The 23,891-nt window shown below is 43.4% G+C and overlaps 1 protein-coding gene across 3 annotated transcripts in view; it reads left to right on the top strand.

The window, feature by feature from the left end:
- Hs3st1 (heparan sulfate-glucosamine 3-sulfotransferase 1) overlaps positions 1-23,891 on the top strand; it is a 31,528-nt gene that overhangs the window by 4,604 nt on the left and 3,033 nt on the right. The window lies entirely within an intron of this gene.

Genomic DNA, 23,891 nt, shown 5'->3' on the forward strand with positions numbered 1-23,891 from the left:
AATGACTCAGCTGGGGGAGAGTGAAGCATGACCAGTTTGGTGGGTCTCTCTTGTCTAACTTGGTCATCTGCACAAAGTGCTTGCCTTTCTGTCTTCCTCTTTCTCTTTTTTCAGACTCTGTCCCCAGAGCCTAGTTCAGTATCAAACACTTAATGTGTTTTCCTAAACGGGTTTGGAAAAGTGAATGAATGATTGAACGGAATCTTCACAGCTATTCAAGAGAGCAGATGGCATTCCTTCTATTTTAACAATTGAGAATCTGCAGATTAGGAAACGTTGTCAGTTTTCTGAAGGTACAGAGGATTCCAGATTGAAATTCAGATCTGTGTGTTCTCATTCCAGACATCAGTACTGCTTTGGGTGCCTCTTCTTTCATTACTGCTCGAAGTCCCACTAAGTGTCTGGAAGGCAGCCAGCCACCAAATATCATTCTTCTAGAGAGAAGCTCACTATCTCTTGGTCAGAGAGACTCTCCTAGTTAGAGGTAGTTTCTTTTCCTAGTTTATATCTTGCAGCCCTGAACTCAGTTAAATGATCCCACCAGGGGATTGGAATCTGGAGGGAGCAGCTTAAGGACACAGAAGCTGTAGCGTGTTTATCACCAACTTGGGTCATGGATCAAGTGGCTGGCGTCAGCAGCAGCATCCAATCCTCAAGATGGGCTCCCAGTGGAGCCATTCCTTGGGTACCATCTTGCCATGATTCCCTGGAGTCTGCTCCCTTCATTCCTTCTCATTTTCCAAGCCTGGATTTTCGACATCCCACTCGTTCCTAGAGGCAACGCACAGTCTTCAGACAGATTCCTTCCTGTGTCTGAGTTAAGCAGCATCTTAAGCAGCTGATGCACAGCTCCACAATCCATCTTCAGGACTGCCTCTGGCACGAAGCCTTCTCAGCTCCCTCCACCCACCGGGAATTAAGTCCATAGCTTTTGCAGGCCGTTAGAATAATATTTACTGGGCCATAGTTTGTCAATAGTTATGTGCTACCAGGAGAGGACTAGAAAAATGAATACATTATTCTTCTAAGGAAAGGCTTCAACATAACAGAAATGCATCCCAAAGGACATCTTTCCTAATTTTTTTTTTTTCTCCCACAGACTGCCTGCTTTTTTGGTCACTTTCCAGCAGGGGTCGCAAATGGCAATGCCTTCGGCTGCCAGGCAAGAAATAGCCTGCACAGGACAGAAACATAGACCTAGAGCTCAGATCCAACATTTTGTTGCCAGTGAAACCTATGGCCTAACCTTGCCAGGATTTATTTACTGTTTAATACAAATTACAGGTTAGCAGTTTTGTGTAAAATTTAAAGGCATCGGTTTCTAGCAGCCAGTTCAACATGTCTAAATAATACACGTGCGTGTCCAGAGCATTTTTCTATAAAAGGGCCTCGGAGCTCTCCACAGGCCTGCAGAGTATGTGGCTTCTGCATGCTTCGGATAGAAGGAGGCTCCGGTTGGAATGTGACCCTCACGGAAGAGCTTACCTGTAAAATCACAACAGGAATGTAGGGGAAGGGGTATAGACTGTTATAGTCCCTTCCTTCCACATGATCTGCGTCAGTCAGCTTGGGATGCCACTGGTCCTTATCTCTGTAAGCAGGTTTGGAATCCCATTTACAACTTTGACTCATTCCCTGAGTCCCAACCCTGCTCTGCTGACCGTTCTTCCTGCCAGCAGCACAGTGGGGACTAAAACAGATGGAAACCCTCGGCACTGTGCACATCTTCTAGTGGAGGATGCAAACTGGGAGAACAAATGAAAATCCCTCCTTACACTGGTATACGCTAAGGATGGAAACAAAAATCAGGAAAGCGTGCCACGAAAAGTCAGGGTAGTGGGTAAGTTGTGAGGCCTTAGGCGGTTAGCCTAGGTTGGCTCTAGTTCATTGCGACCAATGTAAAGGTTCACGATCTGACACAAAACAGTTTTCAGTGTGAGAATATGGCACCTTGAGTGGATCCTGCCATTTCAAATTAATCTCTAATCTGTCCCTGTATACCTAATGTGTTTTAAGTGAGGAGTGGCCATGTTGAACGCAAGCCTTGCACCACTGTGTTAAGGATAGTGATGGACCACCAAACCAACATGGAAAGCATCAGTACAGTATCACAAGCGATTGGATCATCAGAGCTCTGGACGGTTGTAGGGAAGATCCCTTTGTAGAGCACCCCTCCTCAGAACACTGGTGTTCAGTACCTTTTTCACTGAAAGTGAATGTGCATAGATATCTGCGAGAAATAGCTTACCTGTGTACTTCCAACTTGTTTTCCATGCCCGGATTCCCTCTCTGGTGACAATTTCTTTAACCGATGCTGACTTGTTATAAAAATTACTATTACTTTGTCTTTTGAGAGCAAAGTATTTAGTTTTTTTTTTTCAAACTATGAAGAATGATTGTACCCTTAGAGGCCGTCTTCCAAATCTGCCCAGCTTTTCTTGGTAGACAGTTGTCCAGGAGACAAGGAAATATTTTGGATTCCTGATGAACTTACAGTCTATCAGATAAACTAGCAAGGTTGTTTGTCAAAGGTGGGAAGCGTAAGGCCATTTTCCATGGGTTTATCTCAGAGATGAGCCTCATTCGCCACTGCTCCCTTTGTTCAAATCTTTCCTTCTTTCTTAAGACAATTGTGTGGCCCCTGAGTACGCTTAGCTGTCCTCATCCTGCTACTTGACTGACTCACTTGCTTACTATGCTGAGCTCCCCCACAAGGAGATAAGCTCTGTTAGAGTGGAGACCTGGAGGTGTGTGTTTACTTTCAGTTTTGAGAACACCGTGTCTGCTCCCAAGTACTAGATCAAAAGAGAAAACCTGAGAGGCTTCATCTGAGGAAGTGATGGGGTGCTTCATGGGGGAAGAAATATTGAAAGGGTGGGTATTAGAAAAAGCAAGAGTAAAGCATAGTCAGAACTGACTGACGTGGATCCGGTTACTGAGAGCTCAATAAATTATTTTGGTATCTACTAAGTAAAGAGTCAGCTGATCCTTTGGCAGGAGCCCATTGTTGAGGCTACCTTAGCCACATAAACTCTCTGACTCAGAAAGAATGTAGGAATGATAAGGTCTTGCACTGGCAGCTGGTGATAACACCAGCTATCTTCCCCTACCCACCCACTCACCCATTTCTGTCCTACAAAGGTGGGAGAGCTTGGCTTCTTGGCTTTATGTTAAAGGAAACTGAGGCCTGGAGATAAATCACCTTTTCCCATGCCCTGTGTGGAGCTGGTTAATCCTGATCCTGCAGGAAGAATCCTCTACCTGAGCCAAGCAGATAGCTGGAGATTATTCAATCCACCCAGAGGACTGAAGGAGTAACCCACACTCTGCGCGCGTTAGAATGAAAACTGTTCACGTCTTCTTTTATCCATCAAGAACTTCCACTTCAGCATTTTCTGTCTTGTCGCCTTCCCCCTAGAATTCCTGCAGATTCAGTGCTTGTAAGTCCTGCGGTAGGTTGTTTTATGTAAATGTCTTCATTCTTTCATTTAGGAGAGTCAATCAAAGTCCTATATCAGCAGTTAGAATACAGTGAGAGAAAGGTGATTGCAGATGAAGCTGAAATGAAAAGGCAATGCTTGCCTTGCTGTGCTTAGAAAAATAACTGCTCCAGAAACAGGGTTCAGTGTAGGCTGAAAGTCCGCTAGAGAAAACTAGTTTGCCCTTGCTTCCCACCCCTTCTCCAAACAGACCCTTTTCCAGCATAGGGAGGAAGGGGGGACTCCGTGTCAGGGACAGATATCTGAGATACTATTTTCCAATTATTTTTCCTTTGCTGGTATTCTGTCTGTGCTGGCTTTCAATAATGGGTGACTTTTCTGGGGTTGAATTTTCTCAACATTATTTAGAAGCTATAAAGACATAAAAGTGCCCAGTGCCATGCTCGGAAAGTTGCCTTGTGTAAAGTTGATAGGTTTCACAGGTGCAAATATAAGACTGCCAATTAAATTTGAATTTCAGAAAAATGATAAGCAGCAGTCTAGGTGTATCACACATACTTAAAAAATCATTTACTTTGGACTGAGAATATAGGTCAGTGGGCTGAGAATATAGGTCAGAGGGAGGATGTATCCTTAATATCCGTGAGTGCCAGGGTCCATCTGTGTCATGTTCATCATCCTGTGCTTACAAAATGCCACTAGTTTCCTACATCTACTGAGCAGTTACTGTTCCCGAAAACTGCAAACCATGTGAAGGTTAAGGAAAGGGTTACGCTGTAATCCCAAAGGTGAAATGATTTAGCCTGTGGGAATGGTCCAAGACGAAACAGAAATGTTTTCCCCGGTGAGCTAAGCAAGGAGCAGCCGAGTCTAAGAGATCTTATTTACCCACTAAAACGAGGGTAACAGGAACTGATATGTGTTTAGTAACAGAGACTCACATTATCTCTTTAAGACTATGATATCATGAGCCAAGTCTTTCTCAGCCATCTGTGGGAAGAAGGAATTTCGAGGCTACCAAGTCAGGGCCTTATTAAATGCAAATATCGCTCCAAGCTCATCTCTGTAGACCTAGTATTAGAATCTCTAATTCTGTGTGTTTAACTTGCAGTTCCTAGAGAAGCCAGGAAACTAAGAAGAGGCCATTGGGAGGATTACAGCATAAAGGAGAGAAGGATCGTAGAACACAGGCAATGTGAAATTAGACGGGGAATATAGGGCAGATAAGCAAAAAAAAAGGGTTGGGGGATAGGAGAGAAAAGGCAGTAGGGAGGAGAGTTAACCAAATGTAGGGATATTAAAAAACATAATGGAAACATACTATCTTCTAACCAAATTAAAATATATCATTTGTTTTTTTAATAAACTGTTTATTAAGAGAGATGTAACCTAATGGCTGGAGAAAGCCGCCTCTAAGTGCCATGGGTTATTAAAACAGTAGCCCATGCCAGCAGTGGGATATGACCTTATGAGTTGTTGGTCAGGGATATCCAAAACAGTATAAATTTGTATCATTTTTTTCGTTTCCAGTCAGATGGTAAGACAATGTTGCTAAAGATATCATACCCCTTGGATGCATAACAGAATTCAGGCTGGTATGGAAACGGAAGTTTCCCCTCTATAGGCTAGCTTTCACAGTCCTAGAAGGCACTGTACAGGCTTCTGAGGAAGCATGAAGAAAAAGTGTCAATCCATGGTCTCATGCAGCTATGGAACCAGCCTACCGGGCAAGATGTATTTGCTCCTGTGACATGTCAGTGACACTATTGTAATATAATCAACTGTTCTCTGGTTTGATTTGATACTCGCCCCCCAGAGAGAATCTATCCCTAGTATGGCAAACCTGCTCAAAAACCCATGGCACAGAAGATAATAGGCCCTAGTGGGAACAGAATACTGCCACTTCGTTAAATTGACACTGTCAAGCTTCCTTCTAAATATTGATGTTTATAAGCACAGATGTTAACCAGTAGATCCTGTCTAGTGAACGCAGGGGCTCATAGATGCACCAGGTGCTGAGAATAAACGTTAAATGTGCTCAGCTCTCACATAATTTATATCAACCCCTCAGAGGCAAAGGGAACATCATGGAAGAATGGGAGGACAGAATCTAAAAGCCACACCAGAAGGAAGAGAGCTGTGAAATGTTTTCAACCAAGACACAGCCACTGCAGTTATGCCCTAAATGTGGCTGAAGATAGAAATGCTGGGTCTGGGGGTTGGGGATTTGGCTCAGTGGTAGAGCGCTTGCCTAGCAAGCTCAAGGCCCTGGGTTCGGTCCCCAGCTCCAAAAAAAAGAAAAGAAAAGAAAAAAAAAGAAATGCTGGGTCTGCCCAAGTCAAGCATGGCTGGAGGAGAAACTCAGAGAGTTCCTCACCAGTTAGATATTTGATACTGATAGATTTAGGGGGTGAAGGGAATCATTGTCTGTAGTTGCACTCCCACTGGTGACCCCACCAGGCTCCACTGCATGGTTCCAATCCAGTGGCCACAGCGATGGCTCTGGTGAAACTACGTAAGTCACAACATCAACTCAATAGTCATGAACCTGGGAAAGGGTCTGGTAGGGATGGTGCTCTATAGAGGCGGGAAGGAAATAAAGGGCAGTGAGCAATTTTAGTACTTTATGTACATTTATGAAATTACTAAGGAAAGAAAGGTTGGATATTCATAAGGCGCCACTGGGACCAGATGTCAAGGGCTTTGCAATCTCACTCCTATAACTGTTCTTCTAGCAGATGACTGTCAGCTCAGTAAAGGGCCTTTCACATGCACTCTGCCTGGCTAGCTGGGCTGGGTCTAGGAATGTGAGTGTCTATCTTCTAAAGATTGTTAGAATATGCCGTGAGGATGGATAAGAGATGACTGATCAGGCAGCCACTAGATAGGCATCAAATTAGCAAGGAGATAGTTACATGTATAGTTTCCTAGGCAGTTTTTAATAGTTTCCTCAATGATAACATATTGCTTAAAATAAATAATCCACTTATGTTGCTATAATATTAATTCCTTGTGTAACATGAGCCGCATACTAGTCGTGTGTCAGTCTTCATATCTGGGAAATGGGCATGCTTAAATTTGTAACACATGGTTGTTTAATGCTTAGTTAACCAAATAAACTATGTCAAGAGATAAATGATACCTGACAGATAGTGTCACATGAAACTGACAACAGAAGGTGACAATTGCCATGAATAGAAAATTGAATAATGTATCTAGGAGGCCAAGAACAAAAGCTCATGTACTATATTAATAGGGGAATGTGTCAGTTATTTGTTTTACCAACTTTAATTTATCACACCCATGTGAAACAGAAATGAAGAAATCCTATAGGATGAGGACAGAAGACCAAGAGTGGGAGACAAGAATTCAGACAGGAAGGAGCAGAGGGCATAGAGGAAAAGAGAGATGATGACACAACAGGAAACCAACTGGAGCAGATAAATGGAGACCAAGGGCAGGAAGTCTAGTAAGTGTCAGGATCGTCCTCACCAAGCCCTGCTTACATCCTCACCCAGGCACTTAGGATAGATAATGACACTTGCATCCTGTGTCCCACCACTCAGGATTCCAAAGTAAGGTTCTTGGTATGGAAGAAAGGTACAAAATCTGTAATTTTTAAACCAAAGAGAAGCTGGGGGATCCTGGTACAGTTGTAGATGAATGACAAGGGCACCTGATGCCACCTTGTGGAGAGACCAACCACTGTGCCACTGCTGGTCCTCTGGCGAAGTGGGGATCCTATTGAGTTGGCTAAAGATGTTCATTGTTTAACCCCACTCTTGTCGAACCCTTTCTGAGTGGCACCCTGCTTGCTCTGTCCTCCCTGGGAAGAGGGATTCAGGGAGAATTCTCTCTCCCCCTTCCACTCTGAGCTCCATCTGAACACCTTGTGTAAAGGATCCCTGTAAGGAGATACAAGATTCATCCTCTATCAACCTTCCTGGGAGGAAACATCACACATAAGGCTAGAGCACTGTTCTGGGAGTACTTTGCAAGTCACTGTGATGATGAACAAAAGAAAATATCCCTGACCAAGAAAGAATTGTTTTTCTATTGTATTTCCCATTTGGAGAGTGATTTGTTTTTACAAAACCTTCATTGTTTTATCTGTAAAATGCGTTTTACTAATTGATGGGCAATCTTATTTGTAATTTATGTAGAACATCCCTTAGGAAGCCAGGCACATAGATAGTATCAACATGGTGGCACCTAGTACTCATTGCTAGTGTCTCTTGTTGGAAAAGCAGATTTTCATTGAAAACCAGATCAAGAATACCATCTTGAGTACCGCTCATTGCCCCCTTTATGTGCTGGTGCCCCACACTACTGTAGCAAAACCTCCCAGCATCCCTCAAACAAGTGATTTCATTACTTTGCTCTAAAGTAGGTGGGGGCCCCTCTTATCCTTTAAGCAGGAGGAAAAATCTCAAAACCCTTTAGATTTCCCCAATAGTTCCTAGCAATCAAAAATTAGCCCAAAGGTAAATAGGGGTGTGTGTGCAAATTCAGTAGTAAACTGAGGCACAGAGGCACTCGAAGTAATGAAAGCAGAAAATTAATTGACAAACGAAAGCTCAAATCGATCTGTCTTACTTTGAGCAACTATTATAGCTGTGTTTGTACAGGGCAGGCAGTGATTGATCAGGCTGAACTTCATAACTTCATTTTTATTGCTATCTTCAGCTAAAATACAGATCTGTTATCTGTCTGCTTTCATCACTTTCCCTCCTCTGGCTCTATAACATTTGCAACCGTTTGCAGCCTGCAATATGTCTCTTTGTTAGTCTTTCCTGATGTCCTGGACAATCTTTACAAAACTCAGAGATAAATGGAAACTCCCCTTCCCCCCAGTGCAATGGGGAATCCCAGGGATGGTGGTGTTGAACTCTTAGACGTAGAGGTGATCTCATCCCACAACATAAGGCTTCAGCGCAGATGTTACCTTGGGCAAGTAAATCATTTCTCTCTTCCTTGAGTATTCACTCATAATTTCAATTATGCAATTCTCTTTGCTTATTTATTTAATATTAAACCTATTTCAGGAGCAGAAGTTTCAGAGTGTGGGGAATTTGCCGAAAGACACCCCCAAAGCTCAGCAGACTCTTTACTGTTGGTACATAATAACTGTTGAATGAAAACACCAGAGACCCTGCCACCCTCTTTTTCAGTCTTCAAGATTAAGTGCAATGATGCATTTAATGGTGATTTTAATGACAGTCCATTTAATTAGCTGGAGCATTTAATGCATATAGTAGGTGTGTAAATGCTCTCTCTTCTTGTTCTGATTTGCCTTTAAAAAATGAAAGTATTAATGGGCTTCCAAGTTGGGCAGCTGGTGTGCCCACTGAAATCCCTCCCCGACTTATTCTCTGTAATCTAATGAGGGGAGCCCTGGGATTTTATGCACACAGATCAGTGGCATGGGTATCCCCACATCTGGAGCACACTAGCTCCTGTTGGAGAGCCTCTGTGCCTTTCTGTCTTCAGCTTCACACCAGGTCCTTCTTACGTTCTTGCTGATGCAACCTTATCCCATGGCAAATCATGTCCTGTGTGAAGGCCAGCACAGATCTCTTATCCAGGCACATGATGCTCCTACGCTTTATTTCTCAGGCAGTGAGGGCCTGTGAGTTCAGGAACCATCTCCGGTTTGCTACCCTGGGGTGTGTTTGCTTTCCCTTCAGGCTGGTGGCCTGCTCTGCATGCAACAGTGGCTGCTGCTCTTTCAAGATCCCTGAGAGACTTGAGTGTGAAGAGGCCTGTCATCAGCCTCTCTGAAGCAAGCAACTCAAGGAGATGTTGAAAAATAGGACTTCACCTCAGGTTTAGGCAGTTGAATAAGCAAGACACCTCTTCTGTACTGGGAGAGCACTGCTCTTTCAGGGGATGTGGTTTATGACCATTGTTGACTTGACTATGTCCCTGAGGACTCGGGTCTCAGACAACAGGACAACTAATTCTGCACGATGCTCGATGCCTTGCCCTACATTCAGGTGCAACTGTGCAATAGAGAACGAAATGTATATAGATGGGTTTGCTGAGCAAGGTTCAAGGGAAGTGGGAGTACTATTATTACGAATTTAAAGTACATTTATTATAAATAGAAACATCAGCTCTGAAGGAAAGCTCATGTGTGAGTTCACACTTCTTGAGCTCAGATGCACAGCTGCCCTTTGTCACCTAAGGAAGTTCACGAAACCTGTGCAGATGTTCCTTCTGCAGTCAAGGTCATTGCTCTCAGTTCTCTGTCTTGGTCTGGGCTCCCTCACCAGAACCTTTCTGTGAAAGAGCTCCCTCAGGGCTCGAGGCTCGTGCTTCCAGGACACCATTACTTTTGAGTCTTGCAGGCTGAGCTTGTTCACACTAATGCTCATCCTCCTCCTCAGTCTCCACTTTATCACACACATCCCAAGTGAATCTGTGGACGAACTCTGGGTTGACGTCAGGCCGCATGGTAGGAATCTGGTTGGCCCCACTAGGGTTGGACGGAGCTGGTTTAGGCAGACCAGTGTATGAGAGTATTGTCACATGCTCTCTTTCCTTACCTGGGTAGTTTTTAAGGTCCTTCGGGTTAGAAAACTTTGTGTACTGTAGTCCGCCTTTTTTTTTTTCTTTCTGTTATTGTTTTCTCTGTAAGGAACAATATGTAACATTTTTGTATTGGGGAAGGGGAACCTTTTTCCTCAAAAGTGTCAGTGTTTGGGATGTTGCAGTTTCCTCTCATTCTTAGGACAGCTATTTAAGAAGACAGTGATCGTTCTTTTAAAGTCCAAATTATCATTATCATTTTTGTCCAGGTTATGACAGACTATATACCATCAAGTTCCTGTTTACTGAAAGTCTTCCTTGTATCAGGAAAGATAGGAGGAATTTTATAATAGTGCATTTAATTTGATTATTCACTCAAGGAGGACAGTGGGTTGCCCTTTCTCCCTTTCTAAATGGAAAGCTGAGACCCAGAAGGAAGAGTGTAGCCTCCCAGGAGACAGTCCTGAAGCAAGCAACTCAAGGTACCTCAAGCACAATATTTTCTTTACCCCTCTCCCTATCCCTGCACTGTAGCCTGGACTTCACTCAAACCTGCTCTGAGGAGCACACTGCAAACTTCTTTCAGTTGCTCAATTCCTATAAACTCCAGGCTACTGCCTCTCATTGTGGAATTGACTGTTTCTCTGTCCACAGTGTTCTTGTGTAGTCATCCCTTGGGGAGAGACACTGAAGTGCATGCAACATGTCCATGACAGCACACTTCAGTCTTACCTTACTTCATTCTCGTAATGACTAAACATCTTTTTATAGACCGTCCTTTAACCTATTTTATCTACTCCATACCAGATCTTTAGCTCAATTAATATTCATTGAGTATTAACTGAGATCTGAAGACATTAGATTCCCTATGAACTGGGATTTTCCTATTAAAACAGCTCTATTCCTCCACCTCTCTTCATCGAGAACACCTTAGCAGCTTGGATATTTGCTATGTGTTACTGCATTGAACTTAACCTGTGTGTTAGGCCGATGGTGAGTGATAAGGGTTTATGGCTAACTCAACAGGAACCATCCTGTTTGGAATCTGAGGTAATTACTGTGACACAAGAGGATGTGCCTTAATTTTCTGAATGTTTCTCTTTTAAGACATGTGTTAAGTAGTTAGAATCTCTGTCCTAATTACTTCCCTGTTCAAATGAGGTCTAGAATATTCCCAAGTCTTGAACAAGGTCACAAAGAACTCAGAGCACAAAGTTGAACTGGGCCCCAGCTTCTTACAGTAGCTTGACATGGATCCATTTCTGTGCGCCAGCCCTTTCAAGCAAAGGAGACTTTGTAGGGACCTGTTGTATGCGACAGAGATTATCTAGGTTAGTTACTTAGACCACCTGAATAGAGCCTTTATCTGCTACAATGGAAGGCAGAAGTCAGAGAGTGACAATGGTTGACATTTCGTGAGGGTTTCTCTATGCCAGTCCCCCTCTTTAGCCCTTTCTATACTAACACTTCCTTTCGTTTTCAGACAATCCTACAAAGTCTGTACCGTTGCAATCTTCACATCTCAGATAAGACCACGAGACACACAGATCACAGGATTTGATCTGGGCTACACAGGAGAAGGTCTGTGGAGCTGGAGTTCAAAGCCAAACTCTTAACTCCCCAAACCTTCCCATTGTGAGTGTAGGGATTCATCTAGCTGAGACAAGAACGTTTCCTGTTGATGCCAAGAGGTTCAAATGCTTTGTCTAAGTAAAAATAAATAATACTTTAAAGCTGCAAAGTACAAGTCAATCATTTTTGTATTCACATTCCAAAAGAAGGCAAGAAGAGAATCCTAATGATCTTTCTTGACAGGTGCCATCAGATTTGATGTGCAGATAGTGAAAATATAGTAAGAAATAATAAAAGACCTCCAACAGAGTTATGTCAAGGGCAGCATATATGGACAGATGACACACGCTTTTAGATGAGCAAGATAACAAGACAGGTGTCCCTTGTTTATAGTACAATCATTATGGATAAATTGAAGTTCAAGTCAGAGAAAATTGAAGCACTAATTAATTTTGGAGCACCCAGGCTGATGATCATAACAAAGGCATGTTGGAAACCTAAATAGCATTCAAATGCTCTTTTGGTTTGTTTATGTTTTGTTTTGTTTTTTAAAGTATAATTCCTCATGGTTTGTATATATTTATGGGTATGTGTGTATGTATCAGGGAGGGCAAAGAATGTTGTTCCATTAAGTGTCACATATTTATTCAGTAAAAGATGTGGTCACTATGAAATCAGTGCCTGCTGTGGTGCCAGGCCTTGCTCATTTTCATTCCAGCTTCGCTCCTGAGTTCCTCATGGGCATGGATATACATTAAAATTTCTCTGTCTCTCTGTCTGTCTGTCTCTGTCTGTCTCTGTCTCTGTCTCTCTCTCTCTCTGTCTCTCTCTGTCTCTCTCTCTCCCTGTGTGTGTGTGTGTGTGTGTGTGTGTGTGGTGTTTGTGTGTGTGTGTGTGTGTGTGTGTGTCTATGTCTCTCTCTTTATGGGTGTGCATCTATGTCTATGGTAAATATGTATATGATATCTTTCTATGTGTGAATCTATGTCTATACTGTGTGATGTGTCCCTGTGTGTGCTTCTATGTCTGAGTTATGTATTTGTCTGTGTGTATGTATATATGTGTGTGTGTGTGTGTGTAGGTGTGTGTGTGTGTTTAGGCGTGTGTGTGTGTAGGTGTGTGTGTGTGTAGGTGTGTGTGTGTGTAGGTGTGTGTGTAGGTGTGTGTGTGTAGGTGTGTGTGTGTAGGTGTGTGTGTGTAGGTGTGTGTGTGTAGGTGTGTGTGTGTAGGTGTGTGTGTGTAGGTGTGTGTGTGTAGGTGTGTGTGTGTAGGTGTGTGTGTGTGTAGGTGTGTGTGTGTAGGTGTGTGTGTGTGTAGGTGTGTGTGTGTATGTGTGTGTGTGTAGGTGTGTGTGTGTGTAGGTGTGTGTGTGTGTATGTGTATGTGTGTGTGTGTGTGTGTGAAGCTTACACATGCCACCACATGCATATTGAAGTCAGAGCGCTACCTGAAGATGTAGAACCTCCCGTTTCACTTTGTTCCACACAGGGTATCTCTGTTATTTTGCTGCTCCTGTTGTTATTGTTCTTGGCTGTGCATGCCTGGTCAGCTGGCCTCTGAGCTTCCTGGAAGTCTCCTGTTTCTCCCTCCTGTCTCACTGTTGAAGTACTAGTACGCATGTTACCACACTAAACATTACATGCATTCTAGGGATTCAAAGTCAGGTCCACTTGCATGCCAAGTGCTTCAGGCACAGAGCAGTGTCTCCAACCTGCAGTTGGGTTGCATCTTTGGCATTGTTCTTCCTCTGGTTTACTCACGGTGCTTGGCAGTTCAGATAAGTTGTGCTGTTACCATAGGACTTTTCCACTTACTATCGTGAGAAAGCAGTGTGCATTCGGCAGAAATTATATTTTAATCTTAAATTTGGAGTAGTTCCTGATCGAATAATTTCTTGGCATCCTTTCCTCTTGGGATGATGGCCTTGCTGCAACTCCAAGTCAGATGAGGCCACTAGAGAAACCAGCAACCCGCTGGTGCACCTAGCTGTTCATCAGGGATGTTCCACAGGCTGCACTTTTTAAATGCATTTTCGATGTGCAAGGATATGTTGGGACAGCTGCACTGTCAGTGATGAAGCATGTATACAGAGAGCTGCTTTCAGTTTATTTCATGGTTTGGAGACAGGATCTCACTATGCTGCCCAGTCCTGCTGCCTTTGCTTCCTAAGCATTAGGATTTGGGATGTATCGCCATGCCCGGACAAAATACTTGTTTTTATATGTCTGTGATATATCAAGAACCCATGGATACCAGATCTCTGAGTAGAAATCTCCAAGAATTTTCAGTAGTTTGCCCCCAGTGGGGATCTATTTGGTGAAGTGGCCTTGCAGGAAATCAAACTCAGAACACTGCTGTGTTTGTTCTCCTACGGAAGACACCATGGAATAATACTCAAGCTCCTGAAAGACCATCTCTGTCGACTCTCATCAACAGCGAGCCCCACAGCAAATTCTATGTTAGAGGTCACACATACCTACCCCTGTTTTCTGCTACAAACAACCTAAAATGAATGCCTTGTTGAGGGTTCTGTAGAACAAGCCCTATGTCTCCCTCATGACTGTGACCAGGCATCACCTATCCTGTGGTCTCCTTCTAGGCTTGCCCTGCTTCTTTCAAATTCTCTCTGAGAGGAGCCTTGTATTAGCATGGTCTCTTCTTTTTGAAAAAAGATTTATTTCTTTTTTTATAATATAAGTACCCCGTAGCTGTCTTCTGACACACCAGAAGAGGACATCAGATTTCATTACAGATGGTTGTAAGCCACCATGTGGTTGCTGGGACTTGAACTCAGGACCTCTGGAAGAGCAGTCAGTGCTCTTAACCACTAAGCCATCTCTCCAGCCCTCTGCATGGCTCTCTTCATGTTCACTGTTATTAGCTCCTTCATGGATGCCTTCTACTTTAGAGGGAACTCTTTAAAGACAATGAGCAGATTGTTTATGTATCTCTAGAATTCTGTGCAAGTTCAGAGGCCCTACAGAAGCCACTGTATAATGGCGATTGCTCACCTATAGGCAAAGTGCATATCTGAGGCATCAGAACTTACAGGCGTGATGTACTCTCCATCTGATATTTTCTTACCTTCTCCTTATTTGACCTCACATATTCACACATTGATTAATAAAACCCAATATTTCTCACACAAATATTCATAGTCGGACCTGTAAAACCCTGAATTTTACAGCATTCCCGTCCCTGGCCTTAAAGGACATCTGCCAGAGTTGACAACAGCGACCTCTTGGTTCATGTGCACAACTTGCTTGCCACAGCCCCTAACAGTCAATGGACTTCCTGTGTGATGTCATCTGCCTCGATCCAGCAGGCATTTCTCTGCTCTGCAGCGGAAGGGCTTCCAGCAAAAAGCTGCGTTCTGCTGCTGTGCCCCTGAGGACTGTGTGCTAGTGAGGCTCACTGAGCCGATGCTAGAGATCGGTGCTTATTCATTGCTCACCGTCCTGGAGGATGAGATCTCAAGCTTAAGTGTTGAGGACCCAGTCCTTTATATGGTTTGGTTCCTGGTCTTTGCACAGCTTCCTTTTTACTTGTCTTCACACATGTTGGACACTTAAAAAAGTCTCTTCATTTCCTTTCCTTCAGAAGCACACCTGTCCTTTCAGATTAGGACCTCGATGGCATGACCTCTCCTAAACCAACTTGCTTCTCAAAGATGCCGACCTTCAAGTATAATCACGTTGGACATCGGGGCTTCAAACCATAAATGCTGACAAGACATTCCTTTAAAGTTGACCTAAGAAATAAGTCAAATCCTCTCCTGAGCTGTGTCGAAGTGGAGAAAGAATTTGCTTTGCGTCGCACATATTTCTTACAACTGTGAACGTGCTCTACTCTTCCTTGCCTAACACAGATCCAAAAGGATTTGTGTTCACAGGCATTTGTTTGTGTTTGTAGGGGTTTGTGTTCATAAGCATTGGTTCAGGACGCCATGCTACCCTACTCTGTGTATAGCATCTTTGTGCATGATGTTGGGATCCTTCCTCTTTGTGTATCTCCATTTCTCTTTCTGTGAATAGATAGCATAAGATGATAGGTAAAGATGTTAGTACACAGACTTTGCTCCTACCATACCACTTGTATCTTGGCATCTCTGGGAAAATATACAGAGCCCGTGAGTGTTTGCCACATGTGGCATGAGGGATGACCCTCGGCCCTATGCACGCAAGTTCCTGCAGCTAAGAAAATACCTGTCAGCAGGCGCACTCCTGCTGCAGCGCCCAGCTCCAGCCTGCACTCTGCTAGCAGTGCTCTCTTTCCACTCAGCTACATGGTAATACGAGAGGCCCTGTCTGCTCTCCTGTCACACGGCTCTGCCGTGTGCTGCCTCTGCCGCTGTGTTTCTGTGTCTAATGAAGGATTTATTTAGGTCATTGCTGCCTTCTGTGCCCAACGTGAAGCACATTGAGAAGGAACCCTGTCTCCCTCCCTTCTCCGAAGCTGCAGCAACTACCATCTGCTGTTCCACTTTGGTTGGGGGTGGGGGGTGTCATAGAAAGACCCTGTTCCGAGTGCTGTCCTCAAACAGAGAGCCTAATCCTGTCTGTGTGTCACTGTCCTTTCTTCCTTGAGCTTCTGTCTGGTTGAATCACTGCAGCAGTTTAGCTTATGAACAAATGCATTTGACTAATTATCATCCCCTAGATCCTATTTATACCATGAAGCATTTTTAGGGATAAAATTAGATACCATGATTTGAAGGCTTGCCATGTGAACAGTGTCCTAAATGCCCCATGCATACTATTTTATTTAAATCCTTACAATAAAAAAAAAAATAGAGAGACAATGCTCTAGAGAGTTTCAGAGCTTTCCTGCAGGTTTTAAATTACAGAGCTGAGGGAGGGACCTAAGCTTTGGCAAGAAATCCTCCTGTTAGTTCCAACTTCTCGTTATCTATCACCTTCCTGGAATAACTCCACCTCCATGGCCAGACTGATCTCTCTTTGTGGTATACCAGGATTATGGTTAATCTTGGCTTTAAAAACAAACTATGTCCACCCCAGAGAAAAACAAACAGGGAGACAAAGGACAGCCCCTCCACAGGTCACAGCACTGAGACTTGTAGTGGACATCAAGATTTCTGGCCTGTTCCGTGGACTCCTCAGTGTACCCGAGAACTTACAGACACAAAAATTTACACCTCTCCCTGAACTTTAGAGTGCCACTTTTCTCTTTAACTAGACCCCCATAAGATTAGTGTGTCCTCTCCCACTTGGACAGCTGCAGTACGACAGATAGTATGTGATGGGCAGCCTGGATTGCTGAGGAAAAGCTGGAGTCACTTCCTTCTGACACCACCTCAGGGCCCTTGGGTGCTAATCTTGTACCTGGAGGGGAGGATGCTGGTGAGTTGCTTGCCTCCAGCTACCCTGTGACAGGAAATGGTATTCTCTGATTCCTCAAGGGCAGCATGATTGATGCCTTCCAGTCCTTGCCAAGATATGCCCCCCCACCCCACCCTCACTTTGATTCTATCTGGCAGAGTTCATTATCCTGGTAACCTCTTGTGGATTTGGAACCTTCCAACATTATGGAGGACTCCAGGAAACTCAGAGAACTTGGAGGATCCGCATTCCAAGAGTATGAATCACTTCGAAGGGAACTTGGGCCCACTTTTACCTGTTTAGCTCAGACAGCAAACGTGCTCCAAGAACACTTACTCCTTCGTTCCTTCTTACCCTGAACCCTTCCCACTTTTATCCTACCTCCCAGCAATTATCATAACTGCAAACAAAATTGAATGTCAGCGTTGGCTGAGGAGTGTCATGTAGAGGCAGTTTCAAGAGAATAAATATTTATGGAGGTCTTGAAATACCCATGTCCTTTCACAGACTGACAGGCACAGACTGAATCTGTTTCCTATTCCTTTCCTTCCACGATGCCCTGCCAAGGATGGAAATTTGACACCGTGGCAACAGACTCTTAAATCATTGTGCAGAGATGAAAGTGAAGACATTTTTGACTTTTCAGGATGAACAAATAGCCTGATGCTTTCAATTGCCCAGTTTAGTTGCATAAAAAAAATGGCAGTCATGTTGTTCAAACTGTCTCTACTCAGCTTTCAGTACACTTCAGAAAATTAAATCACTCATCACCATGGGAGACTTGAAAGAAACGGTTTTTCCACAGCAGTTTATTAAAGCCGGTGCCTTCGGCCACCTTCTCTGGCTTTTTCTGCCCAGACTATACTTGAATGATCCATAGAGAAGCTTCCCTTCCAAGGTAGGAGAAGGCAAAGCAAGAGCCTTGGAGAAGGACCATACAGTTTCCTGGTACTGTGACATTGTGATGGCTATTTAACCTTAATCACTTACTTCCATGACTGCTGTGGGCAAAACCGGCAAGACACTGATGATGTTTGTTGAGGACATACTGTGTGATAGACACTCATTGTGTTGCATACTTACCAAAGGTAATGACCTAATTCTGATTGCCCACATATGTGATAGGCTTACACCCATTTTGTAGAATTTGTATAGGATTGGCTCTGAGGCTTAGGCCACTCCCTGACGCTTTCCAGGTCCTATGTTTAAGAATAAAGAATTAAACATGGGCCATGAGGATCGTGGCCTCCTATCAGTTCTTCTAACTTTACCTGCCTCTGCTGTGTGTGTGTGTGTGTGTGTGTGTGTGTGTGTGTGTGTGTGTGTGTGTCTTCTCTTAGATGTGTTCTGTTAATTGCATCTGCCACGGGTCAGGAAGTGTTTCCAGCTGTCCTTTGCCAACTGGTTCTTTCACGTGTTAATCTTAATGCTGCTGTCTCCAGGTCCCAGTCTCCTGACATAACATCTACCCCCTGACATCTGTGGTCTCATATATCTTCTTAGAGAGCAGGGGGTGATAACACTGAATACCTAAGAGGAAATATACTTACCTGGGATTACTTCCCACAAGAGTTCCCATTTGGATCTGTCTAATTACCAGAGTTTTTAGTCTTCACTATCCTTTAACACCCTTTCCGTGCTTCAAAATACGAAATAAAATCAAATAAAGTAAAGTGAAAACAGCTATTCTCACTGCTGGTGATGTTGGAGGTTCTAGAGAAGACCTTTGCGCTTGTGGTACTGCCTTCTGCACACAGTGACCGGTCAGCAAATAACCTCTTCCTTTCCATCTCTTCGGTTAAATCACAAAGCCTTTTACCCTATAGGACATGCATGCTTGAACTAGCTGTATGCTCATGTGGCAGGGCTGTGAAGGTACCTTGAAGACAGATTAACATGGACATCACTATCTCATGAAATATTCTGCTTATGTGCTCTGATACTGACTATGTTCTACTGGTGAGACTGCAAGGGTATATTAGAGTAATTACAGTTGAGCCTGAGTCATAATGTGAATTATGTAATAAAAAGACTTAAGGAGAAAATTAAAATAGTTTTGAAGGGTTATTTCGTAGCTACCCCTCCTTTTTAATTAAGATGTTTTCTAGACTCCTGGGTGAGCTTGTCCAATCACTGAACAATATGAAGCCTCCACACACACACACTTCAACATCTGGCTTCTTCTTGACTCTCTAGGAATAGGAGAGACATTGCAATTTGGCAGTCTTTCCGATGAATAGGCGGCTACATTTTGCTTCTTGCTAGATTAAAAACTATTCTCTGTAACTTATAGCGATTGGCCTTACTGGCCCCTGCATTTGACAAGTTCGTAGAGGAAATACATCTCTACCCACTAGAGCGAGCCAGGAATAATGCCATTCTCTGTTGAGAGCATCTGAGGAAGACTAGTCACTGCCAAGAGACTCAGTGGTGTGCAAGACTGGGTGGAGAGGTGGAGGGCAGATGTGATTTGGTCCAATGGATGGGGCCTTTAAAATTGGATAATGTGAAAACCATTAGGGACAGCTCATATTTGAAATAAAATCTGAATAGCAAGCAAGAGACAGCTTCACAAAGCCTGGCACATAGCAGTCTGGAAATAAGGATCTATAAATGCCGAGTCCAAAGCTGGATTGAACTTGGTAAAGTGTAAGGGATAGAGAAGCTTATGTGGCTAGAGCTTCACAAAGAAGGAAACTGAAACCCAGGAGGCATGCAGGTCCCACACTAAGGGTATCCCTAGCCTAAGCTATTTGGACTGAATTCAAAGGACAATGAAGACCACCCTCTAGGAGAGCCAGTGAGCTCTTGGTTTTCCATAGTTCCATAAGTATTCAGTATTGTTGGGGGGTGGTTGCAGGAAGTGGGGAGGGGTGGGGCAGAATACCTGCAGGCTTTCAATTCTTAGTTCGTCACCTCAGCACAAAGCAAATCATCTCTGATTAAAGGAGCAGAGAGGAGGATGACTTCCCTCTTGGACTTAATAATCCTTCTACAAAATATGAGGTTTAATTTTGTCAGCCTAACCAGTCTGAGTCTTCATAGTCCTCCATTTATAGCTACCCAACAGGACTTTAACCCAAAGGGCCTATTAGATACATACATTTTGGTTAAGAATCCAATGATATGGCTCGGTGATTAAGAGCACTGTTTTCCTGATCTTCCTGAGGACCCAGGTTTGATTCCCAGAAGCCACACTAATCCCGGCACTGGGAAGAAGTGAGAGGCATAATCAGGCTCTGGGTCCACCTCCTCAGACTCCACTTGGGTGCTAGCTTTGCTCACTCTTTCTCGATAAGCCTCTGAACCTTTTGAGCCCTGCCTCCCTATAGCAATGCTAGTGGTCCTGGGGGTTCCTTGTCAAGACGGCGGGCATGCTACGTGTGAAGCTGCCAGCCCAGAGCCTGGTGCCAACAGAAGCTGGGGCTGCTGTCTATGTTTTTGCCAGGGTGCCTGGCCTCAGTTCCAGGTGCATAGAATAATCTGTGTCTATGCCCTTGACAGCTCCAAGCTTTCAGATAGCCCTCTGTGTTCAAGGTCACCTGGTTTATTTCCTGTGGGAGAATAATGAAGTTATCAACAGAAAGAATATGAATGTATTTATGTCACCTGCAAGTTCAGACTTGCCTTCCTTGTCCTTTTCCTGCACAGGGACTTTTCTGTGAGTTGGGAGGGGACCTCTCCATGAAGGTGTCAAGTGAAGAATTACAGTTTCCTCAGCCCTCTGTCCTTACCCACCTCAGTTGCCCCAGGCTACACAGGGCCAGGGAGTGGACTGCTATTGTCCCAAAGACACACACAGGCTAATCAAGACTTACTGTAAAATATAGAAAAAAATGCTCATTAACTTTTATTATGATTTTGTTCTAGAATAATGACATTTTGTATACATTGAGTCATATAAAATTGGATTTCTCTCCTATGGCTTCTAAGAAAACTTAAGTACAAATGTGACTCATTTCTCTTAGGTAAATCTCTCTGGCACACACTTCTTCATTCATGTTCCAAAGGAATCATCTGAGGTAGACTTTTATTTCACAGACGATCAGATTGAGGCAAAGAGCCAAAGTCAGTTCCTCTAAACTCAAAACCAGAGGCAGGATGCCTCGCCTGGCGTCACAGGCCACATTCTTGCCCATCTATTGGCTAAAAGCAATAAATGGGTTTAATACCATGCCCAATGTACTCTGTGTATTTCTGACTTCTAGAATGGGGAGCTATGGAGTTGTAGCTGAGTGTATTACATTAGGTCTTTCTTTACATTACATTAGGTCCCCACCCCCTCACTATCATTGCTATATATCAAGATCACCTGCTTGGAAGAGTTATAATAGCACTCAGATCACTACACTGGAACTGACTGGCCAAAAGTTTCAGGCCTAGAGTTTCAATGTGGCTATTGCCAAGTCATCCAAGGGTCTCCTCCTGTGTGAAATAAAAGGCAAAGACAAAAGGACTATCTTTCCTTGTTGTTTGAAAACCCATTGTCAAGGTCAGGAAACCCAGAGACTGTTTTCAGGTTCATATGAGCTTACAGATATTTTTCTTTCCTGTGAGTAAAAGACCAAATAATTCTGATTGTGTCAATGCACAATTCTTGAGTGGTCGAAGCACAAGAAACATAAGATTATTGTGTACATATATATTCTATACATAAATGAGTTACTATGTTATCACATATATTCTATACACTTACATATATAATATACACATATATATGTATATATTTTAGACATATTACATGTATAGTCTCTTTTTTCATTAATTGTTGTCGCATGCATATATGTATATGTATGTATACACACATATAACTATATCATATATATACTTATTCATATTTATATATCCATAAATATAGCCTGTTCAGTCCGTATGTTGCTTATATGTTTTCAGGGATGACCATTTGGTACTGAATAAACAATTGGACTATTTTTCTCTCTTAGCATTCCAGACAAACAGTATTTAGTTCTTCTCTGCTGTTTGCTGGTAATTCCCTGTCAGAAGTCTCAGGTGTATTCTGTGGTGACCAATTTGCTTCAGAATAAAGCAGAGAAAGCACAAGCAGACAGATAATGTAGATTTCAGTTGTATCTGTATGCTGATCATATGAGTGCTGAATCCTGTGAATTGCTGATTGTTCCTGGGTCCTGAGTCCAAAGGCAGAACTCTAAAAAAATGACAGCTGTGGCCAGCACACACAGTGAGAGTTAGTGCTACCCGTGACTCACTTGTGGCTCATTCTTTCCCCTCGACTTTCTGGAAACATCACCCTCAAACATGTCACAAGCAGGTACAAATGGCTTCCTGAATCCTTTCCTTGAGGAAAGCAATGTTATCACACTGAGTTCACCCCCTCAAAATCAACCCAACCCACACTGCTTAGCCACACCCTCCATGAACACTTCCCCCCAAGGATGTCCTCTCTGAGCTCAAGTCTCTTTTGCAGTGTTCCATAGCTCGTGTGTCCATTTTTCTTTGTGTTTGCCACTCTCTAAAGGTTTCTGTCTGGTTCAGTGCTCAAGATTTTTGCTTGGGCTTTATTTTACTTTATTTCATTTTATCTGAGTTGTTAATTTTTTATGTATATGAGTATTTTGTCTTCATGTATGTATGGAGACCACATGCACGTCTGGTGACTGCTGAGGTCAAAAGACTGCTCCTAAAAGTGGAGTTAAAGTGAATTGTAAGCCACCATGTTGGTACTAGAAGTGCCAAGAGGTTCTCTGGAAGAGCAGCATGTATGTTTAACAGCTGAGCCACCCAGTGCTCAAGTTTTTAGCATACACTCTTTAAATGACATAACCTTGTGTCTGAGGACCAGAAATTTGAGAGACCCGAATTTGCTCTTTGTCTGTGCATTCTGGGCAAGCAAATGAAAAGCTTGATATGAAAACGAGACAACCCTACAATCCCCTTGCTGGGACTGTCCCAACCCTTAGGGGAAGACCAAAGCAAGCCAGTGCCTCTACTTCCTTGTGCAAGAATGATAAACCTGGTTCCTATGTATCCATGCTTCGGAGCAGCGACCACAGCTTGGTATCTGTGTGAGTCCCTAGATCTAAGCTGACAGTTGATGTCCTGCAAGGACTTTACACAACAGGTGATGCAGTTCCCTAAAGTGGAGGATTGAAGGGAGAAAGTTTGTAAGCATAAAAAAGGTCTCCATTTGGAGCTTTTAATGTGAGCCCTGACTTTTAAAATGAATTATGATGTTTACTTTTGTGTCCTGACATTTTAGGACCATCAGCTATAAGTTGGTGATGATTGTAACCTTGATTTCCTATGCCACACTATGTGGCAGTGATGAGAGTGAACTCTGCCGGTTGTGAGCCCCTTTATAAATAGTAAAGCTGTGTCCTCAAGGAAGCTTTGAGCGCTTCTGATAATGTTGCCTTTTCAGTCCCATTAGGTGCAATTCAATGTCTTCCTCTGTTATGAAGACTTTTCAGTGGTTTTAGGTAAATGAGTAAACATCTCTCCATATATCGTCAACCTAACATACAACTCCAGCCTGTGCCTGAAGTCAGTATACACACGTTTCCCTCTGCAAAATTCAACAAGCCATCCCCAAGACCAGTCATCGATACGTAGTCATTGGCTCTTGATCATGAACCAGGGTCACTGTCCTTCCTCCTCCCAGACCTGTGACTGACCAGACCAGTTCTTACTGCAGAAGTATAGCTGCAGGTAATGCATTTGATACTGAAATGGGCTCAGCATACTGTCACATCTGTCTGTATACATTAGCCAGACCCCAAACTGAGAAACGCAGTCCCCACGACAAGGCAGCCACCAAAGTCTGATGCTGGGGGAAGCAATGGACTTTCATTCATTCCTCCACATTGACTTATCTACCCCCATTGGAATAGGAACCCCTGGTAGGAGACATGGGGTGCAGAAACCAGCCTACTTCCATATCACCTTAGCCTCTGCCAGAAGCTGACAGGAGGGAGATATTTCTTAGATGTTGAAAGGCTGTTTCTAGTCCTTTTCTTTGTACCAGGGATTG

Source organism: Rattus norvegicus, chromosome 14, assembly GCF_036323735.1.
Source record: "Rattus norvegicus strain BN/NHsdMcwi chromosome 14, GRCr8, whole genome shotgun sequence".
Classification (NCBI taxonomy): Eukaryota; Metazoa; Chordata; class Mammalia; order Rodentia; family Muridae; genus Rattus; species Rattus norvegicus.